A 16,053-nucleotide genomic window follows, 5' to 3' on the forward strand; every position below is an offset into this window, starting at 1 on the left:
CAAAAAAAAAAAATCGTCGGGTGTGGGGCATATGCTCCCTCCGCCACTGGTCGTGTGAGGTTAAGTATAATCAGATTTTGTGTGGAACTTTTAGTGCATGTGCATTTTTGGAAATAAAAGACATCTTTATACATGTGGCTATTATAAGGAAACATTTTGATTTCTTTCAATCGAAAAATTATTCAATAGACCGGATAGACCGGATGTATAATGTGATCATACTAACGTGATAATAGATATTTAAGTGATTTGTTTATGCCAATTAGATTGGGCCGGCCATTGAGCATGTTAGAATGGCATGGGAAATTTCCAAATCAAGCATGCCAGGACACAAGATCGTATTAGATTGGGCTAAACTAAGCACGTTGGGGTGGAATTTCCCGTGCAATGACATTGGCCAAGCAAAGTAATAAAATAATACTTTTTCTTTCATAGAAACACACAGAAGTAGAACACAAAATCTACGGATAAATCGACCACAGGGATTGGTTTCAGGGGAGGTAACATCGTAGCCTATAAGTGAGTCCCATTAGTGATCCCATCGAAACAACTGCTGACTGAAAAGACACTTATGGACACTGTAATATCACAAGTTCCGCCAATGTGGAACTCACCTCAGTGGCTACCAATTTTTTTGATAGACACACATAAATAAAACACAAAAAACCCGCGGACAGATCGGCCATTTTTTGACATTCTATTTTTTATTTTTATAACAAGAGTGCAGTTATGCTTTGATACACCCTAGAAATAAACAACATACCTCATGGCTACACTTGAGAAGCAAAGGCATGATGTGGTTGCTTGTGACATGCCTTTTTGAGGATGATATAACCTTGCCAACATCGCTTAATTCAGGCTTTACTCTGATCATAAGGCCACCAAAAAATCATGCTCTAAAAGAAATATGAACACTGATACACACTATGTTGATACAAAAATTTTCATATATACAATATCATTTTTTTGGCCAAGCAGTAACTATAGAATGATAGCAGGACTATCAGTACAAGAAAGGAAGATGCTAAAACCACTCTTTTAGTGAGGTTTGAAACTGCATATATGCGTGTGTGTATGTGTAAATTTGTTTCCTTTCGTTTTGGCAGGATCAGTAGTGACTGTGTGCAGAGATGCATGGCACTATTGGACGTCAAAGAGTTCCTCTGCTAGATAGAGGATCTGTAAGCCATCTTTTTTCTGCGGTTGTGTGTTTTGCATTTTGAGAAGTAGGGCGTCTATGCTTTAATTTGGAGCGGCATTAAACACCGCTACTCGGTATGTAAAAAGAAGTATATATTGTACGCTTTATATTTGTTCGTAAAAGCGTAGAATTTGAACGTGAAGCAGTAAGGATTTCAAGTTCCTTTAATAGTCATGTGCTAATTATCATTTGAGGCGGTAATGTTTTTGCCATCGATTGTATCAGTCAGAGTTTTCATGGCTTTCAGGAGATTCTTGCTTAGACGGTTCAACCAATTTTTGCGTTCTTTTTAATCTTATGTTGAATTTGTAAGTTCCTTTTAGCATGTTTAATTTGTGGTGTCGTAACTTTTTTTCCTCCTCTTGATAAACTTAGTGGGAGCTCATCACTCTCTTATATATTTAACACAAAGGCAAGTCTGGATACAAAATATTCTGTGTTGGTCATAGTTCTTACATATACCTAACTTCTTTTTCTGCGGAAATTGATTGCACCATTCTTACGTAGGGAGGGTGATGTAAACTTTAGATCTATAATATTCAAAGATCTTAAAACATTATGATTCACACATAATTAGAATTAAAAGCGTACATTGTCTCATTAATTTGATTTGAAGAAGATCACTTTTACAGAGAATTTGAAGGAGAAGTAGAATCTAAGTTTCTCTCTTTAGACCATCCGTAATTTTTAATGTATTTTTCTGATGTAGAGAAGATATACAAAATTTAGGTAGAGAGAGGACTGATTCTTATTTTATAGACCATGAATTAGTGCCTTCCATCAAAGCACACATCCCTCCATAAGAGTTGTAACCCCTCATAACCAATAGGATTTTAGTATTAAGAAAATTATTAAGCCATTAAAATAAATAATATTAATGGGCTTTTATTTTATTATGTGGACCACATAATTCTTACATTCTCCCACTTGGCCTATATAATATTCTTGACATGATTTCATAGTAGAACAATAATGGGCACAAGTATGTTATACTAAAAACTTTCCTTTAATTGACTACCACATAATATCATAATTAAATAGAAAATATAATGTGAGCCATGGCGGTTGTGCGTTACTGAATCAACACACTCCCTTCCATGTACTACAACATTAGACCTCTATTTAAAATGATTTATACTTGAGAGGTATAATAATGTCCACTTTAATGTCTTCATTAAGACTATCCTGTCAAACATTTATCTATAACAATCATGTATACAAAATTGAAAACAAGATATACTGGGAACAAAAGTGAGCTCATAGTGTCATATCATTAAACAAAACAGACATAATACAATAACATTAATGACGTCTAATAACACCCATTCTTTCAACATGTTCATTAGATGTTTTGGGTGATCATTCTTTTGTTAAAGGATTTGCAATCATAAGGTTGGTGCTAATTTATTCAACTGACACTATATGTTCCCGAACTTCTTGCTTGACAACTAAGTACTTAATATCCATATGTTTCACACCATCTGAATACTTGTCATTTTTGGCAAAGAAGACTGTTGCGGCATTATCACAATAAATTTTCAGCAGACTGGCTATACTGTCAACAACTCCAAGTCCTGAAATAAAATTCCTCAATCATAAACCATGACTTGTGGCCTCAAAGCACGCCACGAATTCAGCCTTTATGGTGGATGCAGCAATGACAGACTGCTTCGCACTCTTCCATGAGATTGCTCCTCCGGCCAAGAAGAACATATAACCAAATGTAGATTTTCTACTATCAGCACACCCGGAAAAATCTGAATCTGAGTAACCGACCACTTCTAGATGATCACATCTTCTATAAGTAAGCATGTGGTCCTTTGTTCCTTGCAAGTACCTGAGAACTTTCTTTACAACTTTCCAATGATCTATTCTTGGGTTATTTTGATACCTGCCTAACATCCCAACAACAAAACAAATGTCAGGTCTAGTGCAAGTTTGAGCATACAACAAGCTCCCAACGATAGATGCATAAGGAATGTTTTTCATCTGTGCTCATTCCAATTCATTCTTTGGACATTGCATATGACTAAATTTGTCTCCCTTCTGAATCAAAACTATACATACTGAACATTTGTCCATCTTAAATTTCTCTAAAACTTTGTTAATATAGCCTTTCTGAGACAACCACAAAATTCCTTGTGATCTATCACGGAATATTTCAATTCCTATCACAGAAGTTGCCTCACCCATGTCTTTCATTTTAAAGTTCTTAGAGAGAAATTTCTTGGTTTCATGTAATAAACTAAGATCATTAGCAGCAAGTAAAATATCATCAACATATAGGACTAAGAAAATAAATTTGCTCCCACTGATGTTCATATATATACACAGATCAACGGTGTTTTCCTTAAAACCAAAAGATGTAATGATATCATTAAACTTAAGATACCATTGTTGGGAAGCTTGTTTAAGTCCATAAATTGACTTCTTTAATTTACACCATGTGCTCCTTTCCTTTACTTGAAAAGCCTACAGGTTGGTCCATATAGACCTCTTCCTCTAAATTCCCATTAAGAAATGCAGTTTTCACATCCATTTGGTGTAACTCTAAATCGAAATGAGCCACCAATGTCATAATAATTCTGAGTGAATCTTTCTTAGAGACTGGAGAAAAAGTCTCTTTGTAGTCAATGCCTTCTTTCTGAGTAAAACCTTTGGCAACAAGTCTAGCCTTGCATCGTTCGATGTTGCCTTTTAAGTCGCGTTTGGTCTTAAAAACCCATTTACACCCGACTTTCTTATAACCTTCAGGCAACTCAACAAGGTCCCAAACTTGATTTTGATCCATAGATTTTAACTCATCTTCCATGGCATTAAACCACTTAGCAGAATCGATACTTTTCATGGCTTGTGAAAACGAAACTAGATCTAAAATTGAGTCATTATCTATTTCCAAGTTAATTTCTGACTCTTGTAGATAAACCACATAATCATCAGGAATAGCTTATCGTCTTTCTCTTTGAGATCTTCTTAATGCTATCCCTTGTGGTTCAACTACCGTAGGTTCATCAAGGACAACATCATGTAGTGATTGGTCATTCACTTGTTGTTCTTGAACATTGTTAGGTTGTACAACAATGGCAAGAACAACTTTAGAATTTATAGGTACAAGTACTTCTACCCTAATTTCATTAATGACCACATTACGTGGTTCTCCACTCCCACTAATTTGACCACTTTCAATGAACCTAGCATTTCCAAATTCTACAATTCTCGTACTATGGGTAGGACAATAAAATCTATACCCTTTGGATTTTTCATGATAGCCAATGAAATAACCATTGATTCTCTTAAAATCCAATTTCTTTTCATGTGGATTATAAATCCTAACTTTAGCAGGGCAACCCCAAACATGCAGGTGCCATAAACTAGGTTTCCTTCCCGTCCACATCTTTACTAGGAACCCTATTTAGAATATACATGGCTGTCTTTAATGCATGCATCCACAAAGACAATGGTAAAGATGAGTAACTTAACATACTCCTAACCATATCCATTAATGTACGGTCACGCCTTTCTACTACACCATTTTGTTGTGGTGTACCTGGCATAGTGTATTGCACACATATGCCTTATTTTTCTTGGAATTTAGCAAATGGACCTGGACACTGTCCTATCTCATCATACTTTTCACAGTATTCACCACCTCTATCTGACCTTACAATTTTCACCTTTTTTTCTAATTGCCTCTCAACCTCATTAATGAATATCTCAAGAGCTTCAATAGATTGAGATTTTTCATGCAATAGATAAAGATGGCCATAACGTGAAAAAACATCGATAAAAGTGATAAAATACTTTTCTCCACCAAAGGATGGAGTATCGAAAAGTCCACATATGTTGGTGTGTATGATTTCAGGAAGCTGTGTACTTCTTGTGGCCCCTTTCTTAGTGTGCTTGGTTTGCTTTCCTTTAATGCAATCAATGCACACTCCGAGATCAGTAAAATCTAAACTCAGAAGAATTTCATTCTTTACTAAACTCTCTATCATTTCCTTGGATATGTGACCCAAACGTTTATGCCACAAGTAAGCAGAGTTTTCATCAACTAAACTCCGTTTAGTTCCAACATTTTGATGCATGGTAAACAAAGTTTCAGTAAAAACACTATCAAGCTTCTGTTGGTTTCCGAATCGAATTCGGACGCGGAAGTGTGGGGGGAGGCGGATCGTGTATAACAAAAATTTTCATAAAACCTTTGAGATACTCTATAGATTATATTAATTTATGCACGAATAAATTAATCTCATTAATTCATTTATTAAGAACTCAATTACGAATAATACCCGGCGGCCGATTAGGATGATAACTTGAGTTCTTTGACCTCGACCAATCCTTGCTCCAAAGCTTTATGTTTAAAAAACTAATGTCTTCCGCGTCAATTCCTAGAATCCACGAAGACATGTGTGTGGGCACACATGAGACAAAATGGGTTAGAATAAACACTCGAATTTCTACAAACACCAACGCATGCACGATGTGAAATTTTTGGAGAAAATTTTTTTCTCTCACTCTATGAAGAATAATTTCGGCCACCCTATTCAAATTAGGGCAAAAATTGTTTTAAAAATTGTCTCGCGCAATTTTCTATCATTCTCTTATTTATAGAGTAGAAGTCAAACTTCTAAAAGGAATCTAATCTCTATCTCCAAGATAAAGCTTGTTAATTATCTCCTATTTGAATTTGAAACAAAATCTCACATTCTCTTATCCTTTGTGTGGCCGACCACCTTAGGGAATTCTCATCCCTGTGTGGTGCCAATTTGCAGATAGGGAAGGAAGAGAAAATCATTATTTATCCTGTAGTCCAATTTTGACTCAAATTTAAATTCCAATTTAAGTCAAACTTAAATTAATTTGAATTCTAAATTGAACAACTTATCAAATAAGTTTAAATAGATAAACCTAGATGTGTTCAAATTTAAATTTAAATAATCACATTATTTAAATAATAATTAATTCTCAATTAATTATTTTTTAGTGTTTAATTTTAGAATTTCGTAATTTTAAAATTCTCATTTTGCCCTTTGTGTCTGGTAGAATTACTAGGATGAAGCGGGGACTAATAGACCTATAATCCCGAGCTCCAATAAAATTAATAATTAATTAAACACTTTAATTAATTAATTAATTCTATTAATTCCAATAGTTACTCCACTATAAACTTGAAATTGCGCTCTCAAAATTATAGACATAAATTACTTCTAAACTGTGAAGTGTCCATTTGATATAGTCATTGCATATAAATCGATCCTTCATAAATAATTCATAATTAGAGCTAGGTAAAATCCGTTAACCTCTCTAATTATATCTTTTTCCTTGAGTACCAATGATTCTCTAATGAACAATGATTCATAAAACACATTCATGAATCGGAGCTCCTACTGGTTCAAGTACCGAATCAACCCTCAAGAGAATTATTTATCTATTTTTTTCTTAAGAAGGAATGGATTCCATCTCGTGTAATAACATTCCCGGCTACCTACTTCATCATGTCTCTAAAATATAAGGAATATGATTCAGGATCTCAGAATCCGCACCGAGTAAATCAAAAGACACAAATCCATAAATATGAGTCTGTTAAAAACTCAGGATTAAGATCATTCTATATATGACCATCGGTAGACTCAATTAGAATTTCTATACTTAACGGAAATTATTATAAATTCATATTATGTCTGTGTCCTTGTTCCACATAATCTCATTATGCGAAATACACTCATTTAATATCTCACCATATTAACAGTGCGGATAACACCATTCCATTCTAAATAGGAATGACATGTATTAATAATGTTTTAATTAAAGATTCTGAACTTTAATTAAATTTATTATGAACATTGCTTTTTGATTATTATCCTTAAATATTATTTTCTCGAATATAACACTTATATACAATGTTTAAGGTTACATAAATAATCACGAAATTTTCATTAATATTAATAAAATATTCACAAATATATACACATAAAATGATGAATAAATTCTTTTATTAAATAAATAATAAATATCATATTACATCTTATGCTTCTACGACACAATTCTCAATAGCTTTAACTTATATAAACCATCATAAAGGATTCCAGAACCAATAAATTTATTATTTTTATATAAACTAAATGATCCAAATCCAAACTTACAATAAAATCCCGCTACATCAAGTTTTGGTAAAGAAACTAAATTGCGGGAAAATGTAGGTACATAAAGAGTTTGGTACAAGTCAAGATAATTTTCAGTATCTAAAATTAAGCGATAAGTGCCAATGCCTTCCACTGGAGCTTCATCTCAATTTTCCATAAAAATAAAGCTTTCATTTGTTTTTATGGTTTGGATCGAAAGAAATCCCTACATTGTGTTGGAAATATGAGTAGTTGAACCCAAATCAATCCACCAAGTGTTATAAGGAACTTCAGTTAAATTTGATTCGAAACATACTACTAAGGCACAAGGCTTACCTTTCTTTTCGAACCAAGCCTTCCGTTTCAGGCAATCTTTCTTTAAGTGCCCTTTTTTGTTACAAAAATAGCACTTAATGTACTTGTGTTCCTTCTTGTGGATTTGAGAAGCCTGAGTTGACTCATTCAAGTTATGCAATCCTTTCTTCTTTTTCTTTCCAGGCTTCGTTTTAGAACTCTTTTCAGCTTCTTGGTTCACAAGATGAACGGAATGAGATTTCTGATTCTTTAATCTTGTCTCCTCTTGAACAAGCATGCCAGTCAATTCATTAATATTCCACTTGTCTTTAATTGTGTTGTAGTTCATTTGGAATGGACCATATTGCTCAGGAGGCAAGGAGTTAAGTATGAACTGTACTAGAAAGAACTCATCCACATTCATCCCTAAAGACTTTAATTTTGCTGCTTTATTTATCATTTCGAGGACGTGCTCATGCATAGTACAAGAACCACCAAATTTCATATTGGTCAATTCGCTCATTAATGTACTAGCAAGAGACTTGTCAGCAGTTTGAGAGCGCTCTTTCACAAGTTGCATAAATTTCTTAGCATTGTCAGTCTTGGAAAGAGTAGCTTTAATGTTGTTTACAACTGTCATTCGCATAAACATCAAGCTTAATCTGTTCAACATTTCCCATAATTTATGGAAAGTTTTCTCCTCCTCACTACTAGTTTCAGTAACAGTAGTGGGTTCCTTATCTTGAAGTGCTAAATCAAGATCCAATACAACTAAGTGAAATTGGACTTGTTCACACCAATCAAAGAAATTCAGTCCATTAAATAAGGGGACAGATGAAGCATGCGAATGCAGTGAAACAGGAACAGATATTGCAAATATGCAAGAAACATGCATACATTAATGTTTTGAGATAATCTTATAATTAGATTCAAACTAAACATTAAATGTACATTATAGTTCACCTTTGGGTGATACTAAGACATACAAACTATAATTGATGCTAATTAAAAATAAAATCACAAAAAAAAAATTATTTTGATAATTATAAATACACCCAATTAAAAGTGCTTGCTATCTTTGGATAAACAAACAAAAATAATTGCACATAATAATTACCAACAGTTATTTCAACAATTATAGAAATATTAATCAACTTTTGGGTGATTCCTAAGTTTTTATAATAGATGAAATTTGATAACCCATGATCAGTAAATAACATAACGTCATTTCAATTAGAAGCATCAAAATTCATGAGTTATTGAATGTTGTTTCTTAATTTGAAAATTACTAATAAAACTCCGCATGCGATCCTATTTTATTTATGTAATTTTCCAAAATACACTTTCTCCTGTAAGTTTTGTGGTGACTAACAAAACACAATTATGTAATTTTCCAAAATAGAAACGAAAACTTTCTTAATTTCACGTCACAGACTATCAAACCTAAAATATTTAATCTCTGTAACAATCAAGCACAATTAAACATCATGTGCAATCAAGTTATGCCCAGTCAAGTAAATTGCCGTAAAGCATAGTAATACTATTCATATACATAAAACCTTTTATTCTTATCCCATACATGCTTGGCGATTTTTCTTATATAATCTTATATATATATAAATTTGACGCAGTGTGAATGGTCATCAAATCATTACGTGCATAAAGATTTCCAAAGCAAACGAAATTGTACGACATAATTGACGAATATATATGCCCAAAATAATCAATCACAGATATTGCAATCCACGAAGAAAAATTGCAGTAATTCGATAGGAAACTTTAAATTGCGTACAGGATAATTCGAAAATTGAAAATTAATTAAATAATCACTGCAGAAATAGCCAAAAAAAAACCCAGAATATCAAAATTGTTTTAGTTGCAGCAGAAGAAGTTTCATTAGTTACCAAAATTCTAGGGTTCATGCATAATTAGGGAAATAATTGTAAAGGAAAGTCATGAGTTCCAAAAACCTAATTGCTCTGATACTATATGTACACTTTAGATCTATAATATCTAAAGATCTTATTACATCATGATTCTCACAGAATTAGAATTAGAAGCGTACCTTGTCTCATTAATTTGATTTGAAGAAGATCACTTCTACAGAGAATTTAAAGGAGAAGTAGAATCTAAGTTTTTCTCTCTAGATCCTCTGTAATCTTTAATGTATTTTTCTGATGGAGAGAAGATATACAAAAATTAGATAGAGAGAGGACTAGACTCTTATTTTATAGACCATGAATTAGTGTCTTCAATCAAAGCACACATCCCTTCATAAGAGTTGTAACCCCTCATAGCCAATAAAATTTTAGTATTAAGATAATTATTAAATCATTAAAATAAATAATATTAATGGGCTTTTATTTTATTATGTGGGCCACGTAATTCTTACAGGTGAAAGAGGAGAAATGCGTCAGGGGATCATGAATCAACAGATCTTAAGTATGAAGATGTGACACCGATAACTGCGGTGTCTTAACGATGAATTTCAATACTTGTGTACATTTTCTAATTAAGTAAATGCTCTAGCGAGATTCTGATATTTGCTATTGCATACTTTAGGCTGACAATGTGGGACTTTGTAGGGTACTTTCACTTGTAAGTGGACTTATCTAGTCTTACAAAACATTGTTATTGAAGCCTTATAGTTGAAACTAAACTCATCATATTGCAGGCCAAACCTGAAGCAGGGAGGCTGGTATTAGCTTCGATTGCTCTCTTGGTTGCTTCAACAGCAAGTATATTGGTTGTATGTATCATTTTTCTTCATAACTATGATCTGTTTTTGTGTTTAGTGTTCTTTTGTAAGGGATAAAACTAAGGCATCCAAAACCCATTTCTAAGTTTTCAAATCCCAACAAACTCACCAAATAATGAGGCTAGGATCATGTTGGACATGAGCTTTTATTTTTCTTGGAATAAATGAAGTGTTAAGACATCAAAATACTTAAAATTAACACATTCTGACTACGTCGGCGCCCACTCTAAAATTAAATCCCTTGTCTATATCCCATCAAATAGAATTAATAAAAGGTAAAAAAAAAAGGAAAGTAATAAAAAATTATCCAATGTTGCAACAATCAACAATGGATATTAATAAAAAAAAAAAAAAAATACAAGCCCTAAAAGATCTAAGCAAGCCCTATATAAAGTTTTAGTTAGGCTTAGGTTGCCCAAGTTACACTCAATCATTCTTGTGTAAACAAAAATGTTCCAAATAATTGTCTTGTACTTTAATCATAAAGTTTGATTTTTTTCCCCCATCCTGCAGAGAAAATTTGCTGGAAACATACTAGATATAGTGTCAGGAAACATAAAGACACTACAACAGAAAGCTGAAGCTTTAAATCAAATCAAGAATATCACACTAGTTGTCTTTGTAGCTATTATGACTATTGCTCCTGTAAATTTTGATATTCTATTGTTTTATCTCTTAGTTATAATACTTGTCTAATAAGAAAAAGGTATAAAGTAAAGAATTCCTATAAATGTTTTGTTGGGGACATAATAATCTTCTACAACTAAAATATTCCTATTACACAAGAATTTAGCATCTTTTTTCTCTTCATCTGCAAAATGGAAAAAAAAAAAATTTGTTTGGCATACTAAAATATAAGTTAAATTAATTGATTCTGCTAATAACAAGTTTCATCTTATTCATCAATGTTTTTGGGCTTGCCTTCAGTGCAATTAGCACAACTGTTCGAGTATGGCTGTTTAATTTCTTCTGCAAGTGAAAGGATTGTTGCTAGATTGAGAAAGAACTTATTTAGTCACCTGATAAACTAGGTAAATCCAGTAGCGGAGCTAAAAAATTTTCTTTATGAGTGTGCGTACAATTATAGTTGTTCTTATAAAATAGGAGCACATCATATTTTAATTATTCAGTGGGGCTCCAATTATAATTTTTCTTGTAAAATAAGGGCATAAAAATTGTGAGGAGACCGCGTGCCCCCACTCAATATAATGTGGCTCCGCCACTTTGTAAAGCATAACTTATATATATATATATATATATATATATATATATATACTTTTCTTGTTAGGAAATATAATCTTGCTTGCAATGGCTAATAATACCCGGATCATAAAAAGTGCAGCAACTACAAATCTCTCTCGAGCTCTAAAACATTTGTTGGTATTGTCTTCATGTCTACAACATCATGGAAGCCAACATGTGAGCAGTTGTGCTTGAAGTTTGTCTACTTAATGAAGAATATAAAACTTATTGGTTGTGACATGTACTATTTCATTTCAACTCAACCGTTTCTGCTTAGTGTTGGCTTTGGCTGTTATTCCTGTTATCTCGACCGCTCTGCGAAAATATGGCCATTGGCGGCTTTCTTTCCGAACTTTCTCACAAGAATCAAGCTGCAGCTGCACTAGCCACTTCTGTTGCCGAGTTATATATGACTTCGCTATTTAAACTTTTCGCCCCTGAACTATATGATCTTTGTCCTGTTTGGACTGATGAACTTCAAAACGTTTGTTACAAATTGCACCTTGAACTATGCTCATTGTCCCCATGTTTGGCCCTTCAATCACAAATTGTTAACGACTGAACAGAATGAACGGTCTGGAACTCACATAATCACATTACTTATTAATGAAGGGATATTTTAGAAAACTCACTGATTTAAGATTAATTTAAACTAATTTAACTCTCACATACTTTGTTACCCAACGAAGCACAATTTTTTCTTCTTTTTTTTTTTTAAATAAAAAGAAATTATTTAGGTTTGATTTATCTAAAATATGCTTCATTAACTAAGCATGTGAGTATCACACGATTGATTCTGTTGATTTTTAACAATTTTCGTGACTAAAAGGCCAAACATGAGATATCGACTCAGGATGCAATTTGTAACATAATGTTCTTTTCACAACTCAAACTTTTTTGCTGCAGTATTTTTTGCTCAAAAATTTAAATTTAACTTCTTTACTACAGTAATTTCTCTAAAATTAACCCTAAAAGAATACATAAATAAATCGTGTTGCCTAAAGACTGAATATGATGAAAAATTTTTATGACATTTTAAATTCTTGAAAAACAAGGAGTGACGGCATTTCTTGTGGAACAAAGAACTATTCTAACTGCAACTTGAGCATTGTTTTGCGGGAATCTTTTGGTGCTATTCATACAGTGAAATCTTTTGCACATGAAGATTTTGAGATATCGCGCTATTATGAGAGAGTTGATCACACACTTAAGCTTGGTCTTCAACAAGCTGTGAGTTCCCTTGTTATACCTAGAAATCTCTCTGTGTATACAAGTATTAACCTCATCTGGGTGCTGCCACAGAAAGTTGTTGGACTCTTCTATGGTGGTCTCAGTGCAGCATCAAGGTTATCAATTACCATAGTAGTGATATATGGAGCTATTTGACTATCACAGGTTCGATGACAATTGGTTCTTTGACATCCTTCACTCTTTTTAGACTCACAGGTAGACTCTTAGATTCTAGTATAAAGTGTGTTAAGCACCACACATGATAAAAGGCAGGTCCACAATTGGAGCAGCCTACCTTCTGTTTGTCGCGTTGTTAAACACGATTGAGGCACTGAGCACTTTTCCATCCTACAGTGTTGGGAAATTATGATGATTTTCCTTTTAAAACGAATTATGATGAATTTCGGCGCTGGGCGTTTCTTTTAGACATATTTCTAAAATGGGGTCCAAAAGTTGTCATTCATATAAATACCCCCAAAATGAAGGTAAAATTTTATAGGTATGAGGTCTCCCTGGTTTTATTTTTCTTGTTATAACCAGTTACCACCTTCATTTGACTGTTGCCACTTGCAGTTGGATCTTCTGTTGCTTTCGGAGCTATATGCGGTGGCAATGAAAGCTTCGGGAGCAAGTAGGCGCGTTTTTCAGCTTTTGGATCGAATCTCGCCTATGCCCAAGTCAGGAAACATGTGTCCTCTTAAACATATTTGCCTGCAAATCATATTATTAATCTCTCCTTCCACAGTAGTTGCGATGGGATTGCTTGCTAAGTGAATACCATCATAATTGATGCACAAGTACGTTGTAGGAATCACTTCCCCATCTTGAGATTTCTAAATCTTTCTTGTTCGGGTTTGATTAACTTTTCAAGGAATATTTAAAATAACTTAGAAAAGAAAGATAGACGAGAATGTTTTGCATCTTAGGCTGATAAATAGAATGTATCTTATAATATAACGATGAAGATGGAGAAGTGGAGCTAGATGATGTGTGGTTTGCCTATCCATCCATCTCGCTCCAAACATATGGTGCTCAAGGTAAGGTATCATTTTGCTGAAAAAGCACCAAATATTTGATTTTTTGTTTGTTTGTTTGTTTGTTTTTTAAAGAGAACCAAATATTTGATTTATATGAGCATAATGATATCGATAACTTTCAAGCAAAAAATAAAAAATAAAAAAGATATTGATAACTTAGGGATATCAACTCAAATTTCAACTATTATGTATCAACTGATATGACATGTGAATTGTCATTTTTTTATTTGTGAGTGTTTAAAACATTGTCACGTCAATTAATAAAAAAATTATATCTACTAATAAAAAGATAACAACTCACGTACCATATCAATGCTACATAAAAATTGATATTTGAATTGGTGTCCGTAGCATTACTCTTACTTTGAATTTCAGGGAATAACTCTAAAATTGGAGCCTGGCTCAAAGGTTGCTCTTGTTGGTCCCAGTGGTGGTGGAAAAGTAATTTTCGTATGCTTAACTTTTCATTTTAATGCTATGCTTAGCTGCAAGTTTATTGCCTTGGAAATGTCAGAGATTTAATTTTCTGTATCAAAGCAAAGGCCTGATGTACTTTCATTCTGCTGCTTCCTGTAGACAACTTAGCAAACTTGATTCAAAGATTTTTAGGACCCAAAGAAGGGAAAGATTCTCCTAAATGGTATTCCTCTAGCTGAGGTATCACATGAACATCAACACAGAAAGGTAATCTTGATCTTAACTATATTTGCTTGCTGTTTTACTAGGAAATATATATATATATATATATACATATATATATATATTTGCTTGCTCACAAAATTGTCTCAAAGTAGGAGAGTGCATTATTAAATGTTCCTTTTTCTAAAAATTATGCCATATCAATTAACTGTCTGTGTTTAGTATTGGCTTAATTCAATGCTATAAATACGCCACTATTAATTTAAACTTTCTTTTATAATGTACTACAGATCAATATAGTGAGTCTTTTCAACAGTTCCATTGAGGAAAACATAGCCTATGGTTTTGGTGGCAAAATCAGCAGTATAGATGTGGAAAATGCAGCTGTGAGAATATGCATATAAACCTTTCTCCAAATATAATAAATCCTTAATCTTACACTTATGTTATTCAACAATGTTGCAAAATGCAGAAAATGACCAATGCACATGAGTTTATCTCGAAATTGCCAGAAAAATATCAAACTTTTGAGGGCGAAAGAGGGGTGAGGCTTTCAGGAGGTCAAAAACAAAGACTAGCAATTGCAAGAGCCCTCCTCATGAACCCAAGAATTCTTCTCCTGGATGAAGTCACTAGTGCTCTGGATGTTGAAAATGAGTGCCTAGTACATGAAAGCTTTACATATTATCCTCGCGCAGGCATCAACATACCGATTGTTTTTTTCTTTTCTTTTTTGGTCTCTACAAAGGGTTATCATTCACTACCTATTGCATAACATTACTAATTTTCGACATACTGAATCGTGATACGGGACCATCATGAAATTAAATGGAACCACACAATGAACGAATTATACTAATTGATGATCATGCTATGCAATGAACTAGTTATTCATCACACCTTTGCGATAATTATGTTGTATAGTATGGTATTAATATCAACTTATACTATTCATTCGACAAGAAAGCTAAATGTTGAATAAACTCGTTTTTGGTTTCAGATGAATTTTCAACTTTATTTTTGCTTGTGTAACAAAATGGCAAAGTCACATTTGGTGCATATTACAGGATGCAATGGTTTCTGTGATGAAGGGAAGGACTGTTCTTGTTATAGCTCATAGGTTATCAACCGTTAAAGGTGCAGACATTGTAACAGTTGTTTCAGATGGTCAAATAGTTGAAAGTGGCACTCATCAAGAGCTACTCTTCAAGGATGGTGTTTACAGTGCAGTTGTTTGTAGGCAATTACAAGCGACCAAACAGGAAATCTAATCTTTACTTGTATATTATGACTAATGTAAACAGTAGAGGAGAAGAGAAACAAAAAATATGCAATTTGAAAATAACTTTCACCAGATCTGATGATTACCCTAGTTTCATGAATGCCCTTTTTTGCATTTTGAAAATTTATGAACTTTTTCCCAACTTGATTTCCAGACAGTAGTGGCTTTTGTTTACATGACAATTGTCTGAAGAACTATAGTAAAGTACCCTACCAGTAGAGCAAAGTTCTAAATCATTATCTTTATCA

General features: G+C 33.3%; 1 pseudogene; it reads left to right on the plus strand.

Moving 5' to 3' along the window:
• Window positions 1–10,098: 10,098 nt before the first annotated feature.
• LOC21405082 lies at window positions 10,099–15,795 on the plus strand (annotated as a pseudogene).
• The last annotated feature ends 258 nt before the right edge of the window (window positions 15,796–16,053 follow it).

The sequence above is a fragment of the Morus notabilis genome, unplaced genomic scaffold, assembly GCF_000414095.1.
Source record: "Morus notabilis unplaced genomic scaffold, ASM41409v2 Scaffold16, whole genome shotgun sequence".
Taxonomy (NCBI): domain Eukaryota; kingdom Viridiplantae; phylum Streptophyta; class Magnoliopsida; order Rosales; family Moraceae; genus Morus; species Morus notabilis.